Genomic DNA, 21556 nt, shown 5'->3' with positions numbered 1-21556 from the left:
GCATGACTATTTTGTCAAATTTGTCTAATCTTTTTATTCTGATTACACATAATAAATAAAGAAATATGCAATAGAAACATGCCTCTAATTTAAGAAATTGTATTTGGAGAGAGTTTAAATTAAAACTAGTTCTGTGATTTAACAAAAACCACAAAGCTCTCCCCAAAGTCTGTTGTGATAAAGAAGCGCACAATCACTGAATAACAAAATGATGGAATTGATAAAGGTAGCCAAAAAATGTTCTTATCTCAAAAACTATTCTTACCCTAGACAAAAGAGGAATAACAAGACCTTTTTCTTCCGTTTCTTCCTTGGTTACCAATCCCAGAGTGGCTGAAGTGTCAATGGGGGCTGTTTCTTTCAGGACTGCAGAAGGGAACCATGCCTGCAGGGCTCCAGGAAAATGATGGAAAGAAGACACGCTAGGCGTGTGCTGAATTGTTCAGTACTCACCTCCATTTCTGTTTTAATTTTTGTGTCTCATTCCTTGCTGTTTTGTACATCTTGTGACTTCCATAAAATTTTCCAGCTGCACAGCCTGTATTAAGGATACAGGTCTAGGATCACAGTAGCCATGGTTACTCTGCCGAAAGTACAATGCTACCAGTAGGATCATCAACTCACCCTCATCTAAGTGCTGGTGAAACTAGGCTGTCTTCACTGGTCACACGCTCTGGGTGCAAAACCTATGGTTCACGGACCAGTGCTTGTTAGGGTACAGGACATTGTCTATTTCATATCTCCACTTAAGCTGGTAAAAGTGGATACTCTGAATCACCCTAGTATATTAATCCCAAATCCAGGTGTGACTTCCTCTGAAAACCTTTAATGTTGTTTTTTTTAATTAACTCCGAAAGGAAGAAGGGCAATGTCTAGGAATCTAGAAGCAGCAACTAGGGTGTAACAATTGCTCAGAGCTTCTGCTAAACATATGATATGAGGTGAGAGCTGACGGGAATTTTAGTATGGACAAGAGTACTCTGCATCCATGGAAGGTTGCAATCACACCACATTCCAGCCTTGTCTAACTGGAGAGAAAGAAGACAGGACTTCATATGTTTTGTTAAAAGAATTCTTTCTTTGAAATAAGGCAGATCTGAGATCCAGTCTAGTCCCTGCCACTGAATGGTCTCGGACAAATGACTCAATTTCCTCCACTATAAAATAGAAAGAATGAGAGACACGTGAGAATTAAATGACTCAGAACACTTTCTGTCTTATTCATCACTGTATTTGCAATTTCTTAGTGTTGCCAAGGAGTTATTCCCTTAATTCCCCGAATTTGGCACATAGAAAACCCAGTGAGAGGCGTCTATAGCTCTGTTATTCTTTACTGCTCTAACATTCTTTTTTGCCCCCAAAGCAATGGATCTTTGTCCAGTTTTATTCAAATTCATTATGTTGGGAATATGTGAAAACGGAAAAGAAAAGTTATCTTTAGGGTTTCCTTAATGACAGGAAATCGCAAATGAAGGGCAAATGTGCAGCACAAAATGAGGGAGATGTCCAGGAGACATTCCATGTATGACAAGGTAACCAGTCACAAGGTTTGCAAGATCTGTTGTTTTAAGTCTACCTCATTAAGAAAGTAGCCATAATATATCTTCATAGGGCTCTGGCAAAAACAAGTTAAAGAAATATTGGGTTTCACTTGTGAAACTAAGGAAGCTTATTACCAAGAAAATTCTCAAGACCCAAACTAAAAGGAAAACCTTCTAAACAGAAAGCAAATACTCTGCAACATAGAAAGTGACAAAATTATACCAAATATGAATTCAGATCTATCTAGAAAGCACAACCATTAATAATATAGCCTCTTTGCTCAGGCCAAAAAGAAAAAAAATTCAAGGAGAGTTAATCAGAAAGTGAAGAAAACAAAATGTTAGTTGAAAACAACACCTCCTGGCAGGAAAGTCTATCAAAATGATGACTCTTTCCAAGAAGGTGATTCAGCCACACTCCCAGGAGGCCAATGAGTCCAGGTTGCCCAGAGGAATAGAAAGTACATCACAGGGAACAATCTGCTCCCCTCCATTCCCTGGGTGTGCAGGGGTTGTACCAGTGAAGGCTTTCCATCTTGATTCCTGGTGATTTGAGCTCCAGTTACTTTGGGGGTTCCTGACCACTGCTGGAACTTGCCTGTGGATGACTAAATTAATGGGGAAGAGGAGAGAGGAGGCTCCCAAATCAGATTACTGTGTAAATATCAGAGATGCTTCAGAGGGCCTCGGTTATTTGGTTGCTGGTTTCTGATTCAAAAAGCAAATTTGTTCTGCAGGTTTCGATGTTTATGGCTCTCATCTTACTCTCCACTTGACAGTGTTCTAAATAACTTCCTAAACTTTATTTCATGACATCTTAGTCACATTGCAGGTTATACTTCCATAGATGATGAGTCAAGGGGAAATGGCAAACAACATAACCATTTTTGCATCCATTTTCCTTTGGCAAGAGATTGTGAATAACAAGATAAGTAGAAAAGATAGTCACTCCATATTTTTCCCCTTTAGTTGATATTCTGTAGTCTGTTTACACCCTATAAATACAAGTTGAAATATAAAGAAATAATGAAAATGACTCTACTCTTGTAAGGAAAACCACTTCTGCAAACTACAAATAAGAAAAGGTCAGATAAGTAGGAACTGTTGTATCATTTATATTATTTTTCTTATCTCCATAAATTAAGACTTAATAAACCTGAACAAAATAAAATTGCACCCTGCATTCTGCAAATGGGAGGGTGGATACATAATCTTAAATTTAGTTTCCAAACTTTGTAATTGCACTCATGTTAATCAGTCTGTGCATTTCAACAAGATTGCTCTGAACTTAATTTAGATATATAAGATCCTACTTAGCTTTTACTCTCTTCTGTGTACTTGGCCAGCAGTCACAAGTGAAATGAATCTCAACAAAAAAATTAGAAAATCAGTGATGCAGTTAAAATGGCTGGAGTTGTTGTAACAATTTACAACACTATAATCCTAAAATAAGAATGTCTAATATCTGTAAATGTCCTTGCATCATCCAAAGTGAGGTCCATATGCAATCCCTTCCCATTTTAATATAAAGAAGAACACTATTGCTAAAGAAATTAACTGAAGTGGCCAAAGGGGAAAAAAAAGGAGCTTAGGCACAAGGCTGGTCATGGAACACAATTGGCCCAACAACCACTGTATTCTAGTGCATTAATGGCATCCCACATACAAGTAAAACTTTTTGCCTTAGCATGATTTTGAAGCCTTCCTTTTTGCCTTGTGTGTTTTAATAGCACCTTACCACTGTTGGGAATAGTGAGTAGAATACATTTTATTTACCCTGTGTCCAATGCCTGGTGGCCACTCTTTTTAACCTTCGATTTATTTGACTGCTATTCACTTCTCAATCCTTGCTCTCCTCAATAACTTGGTATACACAGTTCTATATGTGAATCAAAGTTTACCCACTTAATTGTAGGAAATATATTTAACTTCTCTGTTTTCACAAAACAAATCATGTTAAGTAATGTTAGTGTTTATTTTGAAGATTAACTGCATGATAATGCACTTAGTTGCGTACCATGAAGTCAATAAATGTTTTCTTCTTTGCATTCATTTTGCCCACCCCAGATCCATGTCTCCCAAACAGAAATGAGATCATCCAACAATATTCTGCCTTCTTTCAATAGTCAATGATTTGCTGCAGCTTGAGGTTCTATCCCTATTTACTTAAGAACAGGCTATTGTCCAAATCCAATCAATATATAAATGTCTTTGTCACAAGGAATTTGTTCGACAAGACACAATAATCTATTATACCATTTGATTGTGAAATGACTTCTCGCATACCAAGATATGCAAATTGGAAAATGTAAAATAATAATTATAATGGCAAAAATTTTATAATTAACACCTGAATGTTGTCATAAAGACATGTTCTTTGAGAGTTCAACTAACTCTTCTCAGAGACATTCACACACATAAAGATAAACTGATATAGTAGAAAATACTTAGATTATAAAATCATTGATCTGTGATTAGTTTTCCTCCCATCACTTATATGTGTGACTTTTATTTAATGAATATAAATTTCCAAAATACAGCCTATGGATTACAATGGCTTCCCCCCCATAACGTCCCTCCCACCCGCAACCCTCCCCTTTCCCACTCCCTCTCCCCTTCCATTTACATCAAGATTCATTTTCGATTCTCTTTATCTACAGAAGATCAGTTTAGCATACATTAAGTAAAGATTTCAACAGTTTGCTCCCACACAGAAACATAAAGTGAAAAATACTGTTTGAGTACTAGTTATAGCATTAAATGTCAATGTACAGCACACTAAGGACAGAGAGCCTACATGAGGAGTAAGTGCACAGTGACTCCTGTTGTTGACTTCACAAATTGACACTCTTGTTTATGGCCTCAGTAATCACCCTAGGCTCTTGTCATGAGCTGCCAAGGCTATGGAAGCCCCCTGAGTTCACTGACTCTGATCATATTTAGACAAGGCCATGGTCAAAGTGGAAGTTATCTCCTCCCTTCAGAGAAAGGTACCTCCTTCTTTGATGACCCGTTCTTTCCACTGGGATCTCACTCACGGAAATCTTTCATTTAGTTTTTTTTTATTCCCCCAGAGTGTCTTGGCTTTCCATGCCTGAAATACTCTCATGGGCTTTTCAGCCAGATCCGCATGCCTTAAGGGCTGATTCTGAGGCCAGAGTGCTGTTTAGGACATCTGCCATTCTATGGGTCTGCTGTGTATCTCACTTCCCATGTTGGATCATTCTCTCCCTTTTTGATTCTATCAGCTAGTATTTGCAGACACTATTCTTGTTTATGTGATCCCTTTGGTTCTTAGTCCTGTCATTATGATCAATTGTGAACAGAAATTGATCACTGGGACTAGTGAGATGGCATTAGTACATGCTACCTTGATGGGATTGAAATGGACTCCCCTGGTATGTTTCTAACTCTACCGTTTGAGGTAAGTCAGCTTGAGCATGTCCCGAATTGCACATCTCTTCCCTCTCTTATTCCCACTCTTATATTTAACAGTGATCACTTTTCAGTTAAGTTTCAGCACTTAAGAAGAATTGTGTATTGATTACAGTATTCAACCAAAAGTATTAAGTAGAACAAACAAAAAAAATACTAAGAGGGATAACATATCAAGTTGCTCATCAACAGTCAGGGTGAGGGCTGATCAAGTCACCGTTTCTCATAGTGTTCATTTCACTTTAACAGGTTTCCTTTTTGGTGCTCAGTTAGTTGTCACCTATCAGGGAGAACAAGTGGTATTTGTCCCTTTGGGATTGGCTTATTTCACTCAGCATAATGTTTTCCAAATTCCTAACAGGGATCACTTTTCAGTTAAAATTTAAACACCTAAGAATAATTGTGTGTCAATTACAGAGTTCAACCAATGGTACTAGAACAAAAAAAAAATACTAAAATGGATAAAGTATTACATTGTACATCAACCGTCAGGACAAGAGCTGATCAAGTCACTGTTTCTCATATAATTTTTTTAAGCTCAACATCCACATCTGTACAATGGGAATGATAAAACTTCCTTTTCAGGATAGCTGTGAGGTTTGCATATACAAAGATATCTCAAAAGTTTGTGGAAAATGAAATTAAAACACTTATTGATACAAAAAATTAGAAATCATGCATGCATTTTTTACATAATTAGCATTTCCACGAAATTTTTGAAGACCTTTTGTGTGAGTGTGTGCACACATGCACTAGTTAATGTGTGTTTTAGAGGAACACAGATCATTGCACAATGAATACTACCACTAGTAACCATGATACTTTCAAGTCATTATGATATATATTGATTTCAATGCACAAGAACTTTGCTCATTGCAATAATTTACATGTTAAAGATTTGCTTTTGATAAAATGGGTCTTCACATTGATTACAAGTCTGAAGAATAATGACTTCTTAAGTAAACAGTTATTTTAAATCAGAATATAGAACACTTATTTAATAAACCTAAACCTTTGGACATAATATGTATGCATTGCAAATTTAAAACATTTGTTAAAATATACTCAGCAGAATTTCAATTAGATTGTACTTTGTTTATTTATTAAAATGATAAAGAAATAATATTTTATTAAAATATTTAAAATGCAGAGTTTGAACTAATTGGCAGAAATAGCCTCCTCAATTAATCTTAATGTTATGATGAATAATTATTATATTTCTGTCAATAGTCTTTTGTAGGAATATTTTTTCAATGCCATGACTGAATTGCATGGATTATTAGACCATCTCCATATGGGATAAATCAGAATATTCTAGTTTTACATTATTTGGAAAATTACACATAAAAACAATGAGAGATAGTTCCAACCTTCCTAGAATTTAGAAACAAATGATGCCCATAACTTACAATGAAGTTACTCCCAATAAACATTATAAGTTGTAATGCATTTAATTCATCTAATCTTCTCAATATCCTTGCTTAGCAACACGCTATAAATTCTTGATTGTTAACCCTCACCATCACATGGCTGACTGGGAGTATGGCTCACTGCCATGCTCAGCATCACAAGAAAGTACCAGATTTCTAGCCTGGGAAGAGATTAAATTCAACATGTGAAATACACTTTCCACTGCATACAAATCACTTTCATACCATTGTAGTCAGAAAGTCATTAACTCAAACAATTGTAAATTGGGGACCCTCCGTACATTCTGTACATCATTTTTGTTTAGTTTCTGAACATTTATCAATAAGAATGAACGAAAGTTTAGATTCCTTTTATGACAGAAAGATAATAATGGGGAATGTATTTAGCTAATTAGCATTTAAAATTTCATATTGGAGTGGACATTTAGCCTACCTGTTAAGATGCTAGCATTTCACATCAGAGGGCATGGGTTCAATTCCAGCTTCCTGACAACACAGACCCTGTGAGGCAATGATCATGGTGGAGTTTCTACCACCTACTTGGAGATCTGGGTTGTGTTCCTGGCTTCCAGTTTCGTAAACCTGGCCCAATTCCAGTCCAGCCCCAGATGTTGTGGGCATTTGAAAAGGCCAGCAAGTGGGAGTTCTCCTCTGACTCTTTGCCTCTCAAATAAATACACATTTATGTTTACTTTTGATTATTCTCCTCCATGTGAAAGTATATGTGAGATATTTTATTTTTTCACAATAGTGACCACTTGCTCTTATAATATCTTATATTTTATTCTACTCTCTGAAACTCTTCATAATTAAGAGTAAATAATATCTCAATGTCTCTGAGCTTCAGTTTCTTCACTTTAAAATTAGAATAATAATACCAACCATGCCTGCATTGTAGGTTTACATTAAGAATAAGCTGATAATGTTTGCAAAGATACTTTTGAAAAACTGTATTTGCTACACTGATGGAAATTATGATTATTGCATTTTCATCAGATGAAAGTTTAGCTAATCCCATTTTTATGAGTTGTGATGTTCTTGAGATGGATTATTTAACAGATCTTACTTCACTGTTTACCTTACTTCGGGCATGTCTTTAGAATGGAAAAGGAAAAGTTATGTTTATGGTTACATACTTTATGGATTAAGGGCCCTGAAAAGAATCTTGGTTTTATCTTTTTGTTAGGTCAATCAAGTGAGATCTCACAACTCAGGAATGTACTAGTTGTGATTCAAAAACTTTCAGAATTCACTTTTAAATTAAGGTGGATAATGCTGATTACTTTGTCCATGACTTGTAGCTAATCTTATTCTTTAAATCATCAGACAATAGATAAAATATGGAGACAGCATTAAACATTTTAAGTGTACACAGATCCATTAGGAGGATACTATAATATGCAGGTTCCTCTTCCTGAAATACTCTTACTGCCTCTTCCTGTGAGATCCTGACACATACTTCAGAGTCTATCTCACCCCTATCCTTTCGACGATGACAATTACCCAGTTGGAATCAATGTCGTGCCCTCCTCATTCCCCAAACACTGTCTGTTAAACATTTTTGCTGAATGATTCTGATATCCATCAGCTCAGGAACCCATTCTCGCCCATTCTTATGTCTTTTAAGTTATCATGATGCTTTCCATCCTTTCTCATTGTGGTGGGCTTGTTAGCTTTCCCCAAATGCTAATGTCATCTACTTTTGCTTATTTCCCAAATGGACATAATACTGTCAAGAATGGCAACTGTAATCTAGATGTGGACACGTGACAAACTCTAGCTAGTCATTGATTTAGGTGCAGAAATTAAGAGTAAGCATTTGGCACAGTAATTAATTCCTTGCTTGTGATGCCTGCATTCTATTTCAGAGTGCATGGTTGAAGTCCAGGCTGAAGTTGCAATCCAGCTTCTTGTTAATGTGCATCCTGGGAGGCAGTAGAGGATGTCTCAAGTGCTTGGATTCATGCCACCCACAAGGGAGCTCAAGATTAAGTTGCAGGCTCCTGGCTTCAACCTGGCCCACTCCCAACTGGTTGCACAAATTCATATAGTGAACCCATGGATGGAAAACCAAAAATGGAAGATCTATCTCATCTATACACTGATCTATCTAATATCCATCTATCACTTATCTATCATCTATCTGTCTTTCAATAAAGACTCATTTTAAAAATAGCATAAAGTATATGAGAAAATTATGGATTACTCCTGTTTTTGAGGAATTCTTTTTAACTTCCACAGCTTCTTTTCTGTACGAGGCATTTTGAAACACCCAGATGAAAGCAATATTCTAGGAATAATCAAGCAGCATGATATAAGGAGACTGAGCCCTCAACATCATGGAACCATAATTGCAATCCTGGTATCCTTATTCTCAGCTGTTATGTGAGAAAACTATGTTTAAACATCCGTGGCTTTCAGTTTCTATCCCAGTAAAGTCAAACTTATGCCATAATGAATGCACTTCTCCACTCAGCATGTGAAGTGTTATATTTAGGCATTATATGCAAATAATTAAAATGTTTGTACATGTTCATGTATGTGTAAATAATTACATTTCTATGTGGTCTAATAAACTGTTCCTATTGTCTGGGAAGCCTCTAGATTATTTGGTATCCTATGCAACCTTTTCGTCTAAATTAACATACGGTTTTCTTTTGGAAAGTCTTCCATGACCTTACCAATTTATGAAAAATTAATAGAATGTAGTTTCATATTTTAACCCATAACTTATTATAACTGAAAGTACAGAATACTTTGTATAACTTTTAATTTAATGCTTTATTGTCTATAAAACCATACATTTCATGGAGGCAGAGAATCTGTCTGCAAAATTTACTGATGAAATAGGAAATGCTCTATACATTCAGTATTTTTTATGGGAAGGTACAAAGGAAAGAAAGGAGGGAGGGAGGGAGTGAGGGAGGGAGGGAAGGAGGGAGGGAGGAAGGAAGGAAGGAAGGAAGGAAGGAAGGAAGGAAGGAAGGAAGGAAGAAAAGGAGGGAGGGAGAGGAAGGCTTTGCAGTCATGAATAGGAGGAAAAGTAGAAGTTATCTTGGGATCTCATTGTTTAGGCTCAAAATCTTCCACTTGAAATACCCATAAAATGAAGGAAACCAGTGTTCCTAGAGGGGAGGGGCTTGGATCATGGAATTCATTTCCTCAAGCCCCCTCTTTTTTCTGTGTAGGTAGTGTAGTTGTAAAGTAAGACTGTCCTTATTGGATTGCTTCGTTTCTTTCAATTTTCTTCTAGGTCCAAATAAATCAAAGCTTGAAAACTGTGTATATTTGGAAACCAGCATTACTTCCAAAAAATTCTCTATAGTATTTTGGGACTTATGCCCAGGGTCCTCCATTTTCCCTTATTTCTTGAATAAAAATTTGCCAAGAGGGACTTGATCAGGCCCACCTCTGGCGCTGCCAGCCTGATGGAATTTCCTGGTCCTCTAGGTGGTGCTGGAAATGTCAACTTGAAGGATCGCTGCCAAGTCAGAAAATCACTGCTTATGACTCCACATGCAGATCAGGACAGGTGTCTTCATCTGTTTGTTGGCAGGTTCTGTACCATAATAAGTTTCTGTTTAAAAAATCAATAAAGTTTCTTTTGAAATAAAGATTTTAAATTTCAAGTCAAACGTATTTAACACAATTGACCCTCCTGCTCATTGACGGAAATTCTTCTCTTGGCTTCCAGAAACCCACTCTCTACTGGGGTTCTTCCTACCTCACTGGTCACGGTCTCTTTATCTTTTTTGTTAATAAGCATGTCCCATAACTCATTCCCAGAACCAACTCTCTTTTCTAACTATACTTCATCAAAGATTTCATCTGAACTCACAGCTCTGAATGTAGCTATGCTGATGACTCTCAATTCTATATCTTCAACCGTACTCCAGGGGAATAAATTTGACTGCCTCCATGACAGTTTCTTTTGGCTGCCCAAAGTCTTCACAAACTCACTATATCAAAAACTGAACTTTCATCACATCTCCAGATTTGCATCTTCTCATTTAATTGAAATTCAGCAATACCAATTGTGAGAACAAATGTTGCATTAGAGTGTCAGCTTTGATGGCTCTATTTCACTTTGAGATACTAATTCTATCAAGGTATCTAAACCATACTAACTTCAAAATATGTCTGTATTGTGGCCATTTTTCAATACTTTCACTGCCACTATTCTGTCTTGTAGCAGCTGCATCTCATATATATATTATTGAAACAACTACTCTGTGGTTTCCCTGCTTTTACAAAATCCTTGGTCCTCACCACCTAAAGAGAAGCCAAAGTAGTCTTAAAAATAGAAATCAGATCACTTGCTTTTAAAACATTGTGTTGGCTTTTAAAACACTGTATTGGCTCTCCATTCCACACCAAGTTATAGCCCAGGGCCTTTTCTCCGTGGCTTTGTATGATATGCCCTCATGACCCTCCCTGATCTTAACACCTCCTCCTCTACCTCTTTCTTACTTTGCTTCAGACACACAGGACTGCTTGCTAATCTACAAATGCATGAGGCAATGAGGCAGTCTCTCATACACAGGACATCAAATTGCCATTTCTTCCACCTTAAGATTCCTCTCCCCACAGAGCCACAAATCTAACCCTCTTAGTGTCTTTGGACCTTGCTTAAATATCAGATCATTAGGGTACGTATTCTCCCGGCAGTTACGATGCTGTTTGGGGTACCTTCATCCAACGTTGGTAATGTCAAGACTCAAGTCCCAGCTCTGCTCCCAATTCCAGTTTCCTATTAATGTGCACCCTGGGAGACAGCAAATGATGGCTCAAGTAGCTTGGTCCCTGACACCCATGTGAGAGACCTGATTGTACCTGAGTCTCAGCTTCAGTATAACACATCTCTGGCTATTGTGGGGATTTGTGGAATAAACCAGTAGATGGAAGATTCCATCTTTCTGTCTCAAATGAAAGAAATGATAAAATTTTAAAAATTTTTTAATTTTTTTAAATTTATTTGACAGGTAGAATTAGAAAGTGAGAGAGAGAGACAGAGAGAAAGGTCTTCCTTCAGCTAGTTCACTCGCCAAATGGCCACCACGGCTGACACTGCGCTGATCCGAAGCCAGGAGCCAGGTGCTTCTCCTGGTCTCCCATGCGGGTGCAGGGCCCAAGCACTTGGGCCATCCTCCACTGCCTTCCCGGGCCACAGCAGAGAGCTGGACTGGAAGAGAGGCAATTGGGACTAGAAGTTGGTGCCCATATGGGATGCTGGCACCGCAGGCGGAGGATTAACTAAGTGAGCCACGGTGCCTGCCCCCAATTTTTTTTTAAATGCTACCACTTCCTCAGTGAGGTCCACCCTGCATCATTACACTACCGCCTGGTACTCCTAATCCTCCTAATTGCTGTATTTTCTTTAACTATAGTACTTTCACCTTCTAACATTTTATATAACTGATGTATTTATTATGTACGTCATATGTTGTTTGTCTCTTTCACTAAACTATAAGCTAAATAGTGTCATATTTAATTTTAATTATAGCTATAACAGCTTCTGGCACATACTAGCAGTTTAATATATATTTACTAAATAACTGACACTTTCACACTAGAAACAGGAAGAGGTCAAGTTTTCCTGCTACCACCATTACTACCCAGTAATATACTGAATACCCAGATCATTGCAAGAGGAGAAGGAATAGGAAGATTTGATATTTAATATGAAAGTAAAGTGAAAACTGTGCCTATGTACATATAATATGGTTATCCACCCATACAGCCAAGAAATCATTTTTTAAAAAATAGGCAAACAGTTTGATTTTATCTCACAGACTCAACACAGAACATTTCTGTGACCCAATAAATGTGGATTTATTTCCCCACACTGACCAATTCTCCTACAATAGTTGACTGTCATATAATTCAATTCAGTTTTGACACTAACCTCAGTTCGGACCCTACAGGTTACAGGATTCAACACCACAAAATTGCCCTCCATTCAGGTGCCAGCTGCAAATCCCAGGTTGTCTTACCTGTGTTTCTAGGCAACCAGCTATAAATTAGAAGTTCCCACAGCCCCCTGTTTAGGTTTTGTTATTTGCTAAAATTGTAGCTGAAATTCAGAGAAACACCTCACATATTATAAGATGATATAAATTAAGAGATACATAAACAAAAGTATGAGGGAGCAAAGTGGATCTTCCATGCTCTTTGAAAGGCATACCACTCACCAATCTCTTCCATATTAAGCAACAGAGCAGTTTGAATGAACTCTATCCTTTTGATTTTTTTATGGATACTGTCTTAATTCCAGGGGCATGATTGATTACATAATTGGCATTGGTTATAAACTCAACGTTCTGCCTCTTCTTTCCCTGGAGGTTGGAGGTGGACTGAAAATTCCCATCCTGTAATCACATGGTTAGTGCCCTTGGCAACTAGCCCCTGTCATGAGCATGCCCAGCATTCCGCAGTTGCCAGTCATCTCATTACCATGAAAAGACACTTACCCCTTTGGGAATCCCAAGGGTGTTTAAGGGCAATGTGACCAGATAAGGAGAGGAAAACTAAATATATATTTCTTTTTATTTTTTAATTTTAATAAACATTTGTTTATTTGAAAGTCAGAGAGAAAGATCTTGCAGTCACTGGTTCAGTTCCTAAATGCAAGCAACAGCCAGGGCTGAAAACCACATTTGTGACAGGTCTCCCACATTTGTGACAAGGAGCTGAGTACCTGGGCCATTCATTATCTGTTTTCTTCCAGGCATATTGTTAGGAAGCTAGATTGAAAACAGGAGAAAAGGCCGGCGCCATGGCTCAATAGGCTAATCCTCCGCCTTGTGGCGCCGGCACACCAGGTTATAGTCCTGGTCGGGGCACTGGATTCTGTCCCAGTTGCCCCTCTTCCAGTCCAGCTCTCTGCTGTGGCCAGGGAGTGCAGTGGAGGATGGCCCAAGTGCTTGGGCCCTGCACCCCATGGGAGACCAGGAGAAGCACCTGGCTCCTGGCTTCGGATCAGTGTGGTGCGCCAGCCGCAGCGGCCATTGTGGGGTAAACCAACGGAAAAAGGAAGACCTTTCTCTCTGTCTCTCTCTCTCTCACTGTGCACTCTGCCTGTCCAGAAAGAAAGAAAGAAAGAAAGAAAGAAAGAAAGAAAGAAAGAAAGAAAGAAAGAAAATAGAGGAGAAAGGACTCAAACTAGGTACTTGAACATGGTATATGGGCATCCCAAGTGGTGAATTTAAACATTGAATCACAATGCCCACCCTTATATTTCTCTTAATCACAATATCACAGTCACCTGAAGAGATCTATAACTAATGAAAGAATTCTATAAGGAGGTCAAACTCATCTTCAATACATTTTTTTTAAATTCTTTTTCTGGTGACAGCATTGTGGCACAGCAGGTTAAGAGGCTGCCTGTAATGCCAGTATCCTATATGAGTGCTGGTTCAAGTCCCGGCTTCTCTATTGCTAATGGCTTGGGAAAGAAGTAGAAGATGTCCCAAGTGTTTGGGTCCCTGCCACCTACAGGGGAGACCCAAATAGAGTTCCGGGCTCTGAGTTTTAAAATGGCCTACCCTGGCTCTTTCAGCCATTTGTGGAATGAATCAGTGAAGAAAAATCTCTATCTGTTTCTTGATATCTTTCTCTAAGTCTGCCTTTCAAATAAATAAATAAAACATGTTTTTTAAAAAAATATTTTTCTCTCCCCATTGTAATTGTATTAGCTAACCATTACTATAGTGTAAGACAGACTAATTTAAAAAAAAAAGTTTATTTTAGCTTATGGTTTTGGAGGGGCAAAGTCTAGGAGCCTCATTTGACGATGGCCTTCTCTCTGACAGGACTCTGAGATGGTTCTAAGCATCACATGCTAGAAATGGGAAACGTATGTGTGTGTTTGTTGTCATCAGACCACCTGGATTTAGTTATGGGGGGGCTCCATCCTGAATATCTCATCAATTGCATCACTTCCAAAGCCCCACCTCAAAAGAAAATCATAACTCAACTAAATCTCCACCCTCTTGATGTCATTACCTTAAGACTTTGAGAAATAACCTCTTGGGATTGGTGTGATGAATATTCATAACATCACAATCATCAACTTTTGAAAGTAAAATCATGGACAGTACAGGAAAGTGAAAATTGTCCTACTAAAGGTACTGACAGATTAAGATGGACAGGACAGAAGCCAGTGTGGTGGCACAACACGTTAAGCTGCTGCCTGCAGCAAAATGAAATGAAAATCCCCAGTTTGAGTCCCAGCTGCTCTGCTTCCAATCCAGCTCCCTACTATTATTCCTGGGAAAGCAGTGAAAGATGACCCAAATTCTTGGGCCCTTACCAACCACATGAGATGCAGATTGAAGCTTCTCTCTTTCTATCTCTCCCTCTCTCTCCCTCTGGAACTCTGCATTTCAAATAACAGAATAAAATGGTGGGTTTTTTTTTAAGTTTAAATTTAAAGATTGGGTTCAGTGCTGTGGTGTAGCAGGTAAGTCCTCCACCTGCAGTGCTGGCATCCTATATAGGTACCTGTTCAAGTCCCAGCTGCTCCACTTCAATCTAGCTCCCTGTTAATATGCTTGGGAAAGCAGGGGAAGATGGCCCAAGTCCTTGGGGCCCTGTACCCATGTGGGAGACCTGAAAGGAGCTCCTGGCTTCTGGCTTCAGATCAGCCCAGCTCCGGTCGGTGTGGCTATTTGGGGAGTGAACCACCAGATGGAAGATTTCTCTCTCTCTGCCTCTGCCTCTTTGTAACTCTGCATTTCAAATTAATAAATAAATTTTAAAAAATAAATAAATAGGGACCTGCACTGTGGCGCAGTGGGTTAGAGCCTCAGCCTGCATTGCCAGCATCCCATATGGGCACCGGTTCTAGTCCCGGCTGCTCTACTTCCAATCCAGCTCTCTGCTGTGGCCTGGGAAAGCAGTAGAAGATGTCTCAAGTCCTTGAGCCCCTGCACCTGCATGGGAGACCCAGAAGAAGCTCCTGGCTCCTGGCTTCGGATCAGTTCAGCTCTGGCCATTGCGGTCATTTGGGGAGTGAACCAGTGGAATGGAAAACCTCTCTCTCTCTTTCTCTCTGGCTCTACTTCTCTCTCTTAACTCTGTCTTTCAAATAAATAAAATAATTCCTTAAACAAATGTAAATAAATAAAAGATCAACAGGACAGGAGCTGGTGGTTCCCCAATTCCTGCTTCCTGCAAATGCAGACCCTAGAATGCACCTATGATAGAAAGAGTTTGGGTCCCTGCCACCACTGCAAGAGATTTTGGACTGAATTCCTGGTGCCTGGATTTGGCCCCAGCCCAGGCTCTGCTATTGTGAGGACTTGGAGAAGGAAACAGCAGATGGGAGTACTCTCTCTCTCTCTCTACTCTCTCTCTCTCTCTTCCTCTCTGTATTACAAATAGAAAAAAAAAAAAATAACAGGAGAAAATGCCTGCAAACTTATTTACACACATGAGCATAAGAATGATATACTGTCTTAATGGGAGAGGAAAGGGGATTATAGCAATTTTAAAGAGTAGTAAATGATTTAGTGGGGAGAGAATGAAGCTGAAGAACAGATAATGTCCTGGGAAAACTTTTCTCTGGGCACTAGGTGTGGTGTCTGGTTTTCAGTTTCTTCCTCTATGATGACTTTAATGGTCCACGCTTAATGTGATTTCAGGAAGAAGACTTAAACCTTTTTGTTGAATCCTCTCTTTAGGTAAACAAGGGAATTTTAGTAAAGGAAGGATCATGTGAAAGGGAAGAGCAAGGGACAGCTCAAAGAGACCTTGAGGCTACTTTTTGAGTTCAGCATATCAGAGCACCAAACTTTGGCGTATCATTTTCTCAGCTTCAATGATAGGAAAAGATATGATTTGCAGTAACAGAAGTAAAGTAAAATACCTAAAAATATATCTAATATAAAAGTTTCTAGGGAGCCGGCGCCGTGGCTCAATAGGCTAATCCTCCACCTTGCGGCGCCGGCACACCGGGTTCTAGTCCCGGTTGGGGCGCCGGATTCTGTCCCGGTTGCCCCTCTTCCAGGCCAGCTCTCTGCTATGGCCAGGGAGTGCAGTGGAGGATGGCCCAGGTGCTTGGGCCCTGCACCCCATGGGAGACCAGGAAAAAGCACCTGGCTCCTGGCTCCTGCCAGGATCAGCGCGGTGCGCCGGCTGCAGCGGCGGCCATTGGAGGGTGAACCAGCGGCAAAGGAAGACCTTTCTCTCTCTGTCTCTCTCTCTCACTGTCCACTCTGCCTGTCAAAAAAAAAAAAAAAAAAAAAAAAAAAAAAAAGTTTCTAGGGCCGGTGCAGTGGCTCACCTGGTTAATCCTCCACGTGCGGCACAGGTATCCCATATGGGCGCTGGGTTCTAGTCCCTGTTGCTCCTCTTCTAGTTCAGCTCTCTGGTGTGGCCCGGGAAGGCAGTGGAGGATGGCCCAAGTGCTTGGGTCCCTGTACCCACATGGGAGGCCAGGAGAAGCACCTGGCTCCTGGCTTCGGATTGGCATAGCTCCGGCCGTAGTGATTGTTTGGGAGGTGAACCAACGGAAGGAAGACCTTTCTCTCTGTCTCTCTCTCACTGTCTAACTGTAAAAAAAAAAAAAAAAAAAGTTCTATATTTGCATTAATAAAAGTATCAAAGTGAATATTACAAATATATGAGCAAACTAAGTTTATGAACAAGAAGATATATATTATTATACATTTTCCTAATGTAATTGATGATTTAATGCATATTAGTCAAAACAAACTCATTTCAAAGCATTTGAGGGTTTCAAATCCAAATGAAAGGAAAATATTTTAATATATCCAATGTACTTCTATGAAAGGTTAAACAACAACAAAGTATTATTAATTCAGGAATAGATCAAAACTATAACACTTATCATCTCTTCTGAAAAGAGTGCTAATTAAAAAATTATATTCATGGGGCTGGCGCTGTGGCACAGTAGGTTAATCCTCCTGCAGAGCCAGCATCCCATATAGGCACCAGTTCTAGTCCCAGCTGCTCCTCTTCCAATCCAGCTCTCCGCTATGTCCTGGGAAAGCAGTAGAAGATGGCCCAAGTGCTTGGGCCCCTGCACCCACGTGGGAGACCTGGAAGAAGCACCTGGCTCTTGGCTTCAGATCAGCGCAGCATTGGCCATTGCGGCTATTTGGGCAGTGAGCCAATGAAAAGAAGACCTTTATCTCTGTTTCTCCCTCTCACTGTCTGTAACTCTACCTCTCAAATAAATAAATAAAATCTTTAAAAAAAATCATACTCGCCGGCGCCGTGGCTCAATAGGCTAATCCTCCACCTTGCGGCGCCGGCACACCGGGTTCTAGTCCCGGTTGGGGCGCCGGATTCTGTCCCGGTTGCCCCTCTTCCAGGCCAGCTCTCTGCTATGGCCAGGGAGTGCAGTGGAGGATGGCCCAGGTGCTTGGGCCCTGCACCCCATGGGAGACCAGGAAAAGCACCTGGCTCCTGGCTCCTGCCAGGATCAGCGCGGTGCGCCGGCTGCAGCGGCGGCCATTGGAGGGTGAACCAGCGGCAAAGGAAGACCTTTCTCTCTCTGTCTCTCTCTCTCACTGTCCACTCTGCCTGTCAAAAATAAAAAAAAACAAAAAATCATACTCATAAATCAGCCATTTATCACAAAAATAAGACTCTGTAACAGATTTATACCAAGTTGAATTTGTGATATAGCATAGATTTCAAATGAAATTATAGAAGTATTGGGAAAAGTATTGGAGATATTATATAATTTCTTTATAGGGAAGTTTTCCAATAAAACAAAAATCACAAAACTTAGAAAGCCTAAAGAATAAATTGTCATTTTTCCCTCACAAAAATAAAAACAATTAGAGCAAAATAGATTACCACACCATCACTAAAATTCTGGATAACTATCCAACTTACATAAAGAGTTTCTTCATATCAGTAGAAAATAAGACAAGACTCCTAGCAGGCAAAATATATGAAAACACAGTTTACAGAGAAAGAAAAAAAAGAAAAATATACAAAAGATAATCCCACTTGATAGGGAAATACAAAGTTAAAGAAGCATAGCATTTTGTTTTACACATTTAACAAGGAAATATTTCCAACATTAAATATTTCCCAAAATATGGGGGTATTAAACCTCATCTAACATTCCAATATAACAAGTGAAGACTTTTTAATTCATTATTTAAAGATTCCCCTGCTACTCACTCTTGATTCACTCTGAGCCCAAAAGGAAAAAAAAAAAAGTCTAATTGAGAGAAAGAAACAATCAGAATGGAATACAAGAAGCACTCTACTATTTTTTTAAGGATGTCATTGATTGGAAATACAATAATTCAACCAACATTTATTAAGTGCCGAGGCCTCTAAATTATAGATGGAATAGAAAACAAAACAAAAATAGTGAATCAGAGTCATTCCAGTTAATTTCCTTGAATACATGATCTGCTGGATGAGGAAGACCCTCTCACCAGTATAACTTACCCAAGATAGATTGTTAAGTGCTCCAATAAAGGGGCATACCAAGTGCTATGGGACCATGGGGAGGAAGAGATTAATCACTACCATTACCACATTTTAAAAAATCAATTTATCAGGATCCTAGCTTTGTAATTAAAGGAAACTTGCCAAGGCACTTAGAACAAAAAGATCTTTGTACTCGTGTAATCCTCTTCCTAACCCTCTTCTCCAGGCCATTCTACCCAGTGGATTACATAGAATCATATTTTTTTTTCTTTCAACATGTTGGTCTAACTATGACTCAGAACCAGAGACTCACTCTGGATACAATATCAACACTGAATATGGCTTCACTCTTGCCATTTATAGTCTCAGAAATACCATATAATAAAGGTCATTCATTTTACTGGTATGACAAAATTGTTTGGAAGAAGAAAATTGCACACAATAAATTTGTGAATTCCTTGTACTGTCAAATGTTGTAGGATTTCCACTGGACATCTGATGGGAAATAGGGTCCTTTCAATTATTTCAAGTTTTCTATCTGGTGCAAATTAAATACTTCATACAATTTTACCTAAGCATTGAGAAACTTAACTGAATATAAGAACGTTTTTTTTCAATTTTTTTTTATTTAGTAAATATAAATTTCCAAAGTACAGTTTATGGATTACAATGGCTTCCCCCCCCCAATAATTTCCCTCCCACTCGCACCCCTCCCATCTCCCGCCCCCTCTCCCATTCCATTCACATCAAGATTCATTTTCAATTATCTTTATATACAGAAGATTGATTCAGTATATATTAAGTAAAGATTTCATCAGTTTGCACCCACACAGAAACACAAAGTGTAAAATACTGTTTCAGTACTAGTTATAGCGTTACTTCACATTGGACAACACATTAAGGACAGATCCCACATGAGAAGTAAGTACACAGTGACTCCTGTTGTTGACTTAACAATTTGACACTCTTGTTTATGGCGTCAGTAATCTCCCTAGGCTCAAGTCAGGAGTTGCCAAGGCTATGGAAGCCTGTTGAATTCGCCAACTTCAATCTTATTTAGACAAGGTCATAGTCAAAGTGGAAGTTCTCTCCTCCCTTCAGAGAAAGGAACCTTCTTCTTCGATGGCCCTGTTCTTTCCACTAGGATCTCACTTGCAGAGATCTTTCATTTAGGTCTTCTTTTTTTTTTTTTCCAGAGTGTATTGGCTTTCCATGCCTAAACTACTCTCATGGGCTCTTCAGCCATATCCAAATGCCTTAAGGGCTAATTCTGAGGCCAGAGTGCTATTTAGGACATCTGCCATTCTATGAGTCTGCTGTGTATCCGACTTCCCATGATGGATCGTTCTCTCCCTTTTTGATTCTATCAGTTAGTATTAGCTTGTTTGTGTGATCCCTTTGACTCTTAGACCTATCATTATGATCAATTGTGAACTGAAATTGATCAGTTGGACTAGTGAGATGGCATTGGTACATGCCACCTTGATGGGATTGTATTGGAATCCCCTGGCACGATTCTAACTCCACCATTTGGGGCAAGTCCAATTGAGCATGTCCCAAATTGTACATCTCCTCCCTCTCTTATTCCCACTCTTATATTTAACAGGGATCATTTTCCAGTTAAAATTTAAACACCTAAGAATAATTGTGTGTTCATTACAGAGTTCAACCAATAAGAACTTTTTTACTCACAAATAGCAAACTATTTCTTCTCAGTTTCTGTTCATTAATTGTTTCAACTAATATTTGTTGAGCTTCTATTAAGTTCAAAGCAATGGTGCTGGGAATACAGAGGTGAACAAATCATACTAAGGCCCTATTTTTATAGTTGTTTAATCATAAAGAAAGGCAGAAATAAATAAACATTAATCAGTATTATTTCACATAATAATAAGTGTTAAGAATGCTCAAGACAAGGATAGATTTGGGGCCAGCACTGTGGCATAGCCAGCAAAGCCACTGCCTGCAGTGCCAGCATCCCATATGGGTGCCGCTGTGAGTCCCAGCTGCTCCACTTTGAATCCAGCTCTCTGCTATAGCCTTGGAAAGCAGAAGATGGCCCAAGTCCTTGCACCCCTGCACCCATGTGGGAGACCTGGAAGAAGCTCCTGGCTCCTGGCTTCGGAATGGTGCATCTCTGGCCATTGTGGCAAATTGAAGAGTAAACCAGCAGATGGAAGATCTCTCTCTTTGTCTATGTCTCTGCTTCTGCTTCTTTGTAACTCTATCTTTCAAATAAATAAATAAATCTAAAAAAAGGAAGGGCACTGTGTGCAGAAAGAATAGTAAGTGCAAAGAACTCAAGAAAGGATTAGGTGTGTTCCAACAACTCTTGGAAGTAGAGTGAGCAACTCTTCTTGTTGGCTGAGGACTGAGAAAATTCCCAGGATACTAGGCTGTCAGTGCTAACAATGGAGAAATCTTGGGAAACAGGATCACAAGTTATTATCTCTCTAAGAAATCCACTCTGACCAAAATGTATGAACACTTAGGCAAAATTTTTGGCAATGGGTACAGAGAGGTGGGTAGGAGCCAGATAATGTAGTGTCTGTAGCATATGAGAAGATATATTTTAGTGTGGTAGAATAGTATGTGGTCTCAGTTGTTTAATAACCTTAATTCTTGGCCAGCGCCGCAGCTCAATAGGCTAATCCTCCATCTTGCAGCGCTGGCACACCGGGTTCTAGTCCTGGTCGGGGCACTAGATTCTGTCCCGGTTGCCCCTCTTCC

At 39.2% G+C, this 21556-nt stretch overlaps 1 long non-coding RNA gene across 1 annotated transcript; it reads right to left on the bottom strand.

The window, feature by feature from the left end:
* Positions 1 to 9168: 9168 nt before the first annotated feature.
* LOC149128361 (uncharacterized) lies at positions 9169 to 16959 on the bottom strand. Its single transcript, XR_016218046.1, has 2 exons — positions 16692 to 16959; positions 9169 to 9983 (listed from the first exon to the last, which is right to left on the bottom strand). It is a non-coding gene; the product is annotated as an uncharacterized LOC149128361 (long non-coding RNA).
* Positions 16960 to 21556: the final 4597 nt, after the last annotated feature.

The sequence above is a fragment of the Oryctolagus cuniculus genome, chromosome 1, assembly GCF_051225735.1.
Source record: "Oryctolagus cuniculus isolate XC-2025 breed Fujian yellow rabbit chromosome 1, ASM5122573v1, whole genome shotgun sequence".
Classification (NCBI taxonomy): Eukaryota; Metazoa; Chordata; class Mammalia; order Lagomorpha; family Leporidae; genus Oryctolagus; species Oryctolagus cuniculus.
This window is presented reverse-complemented; position numbering and strand designations above follow the sequence as displayed.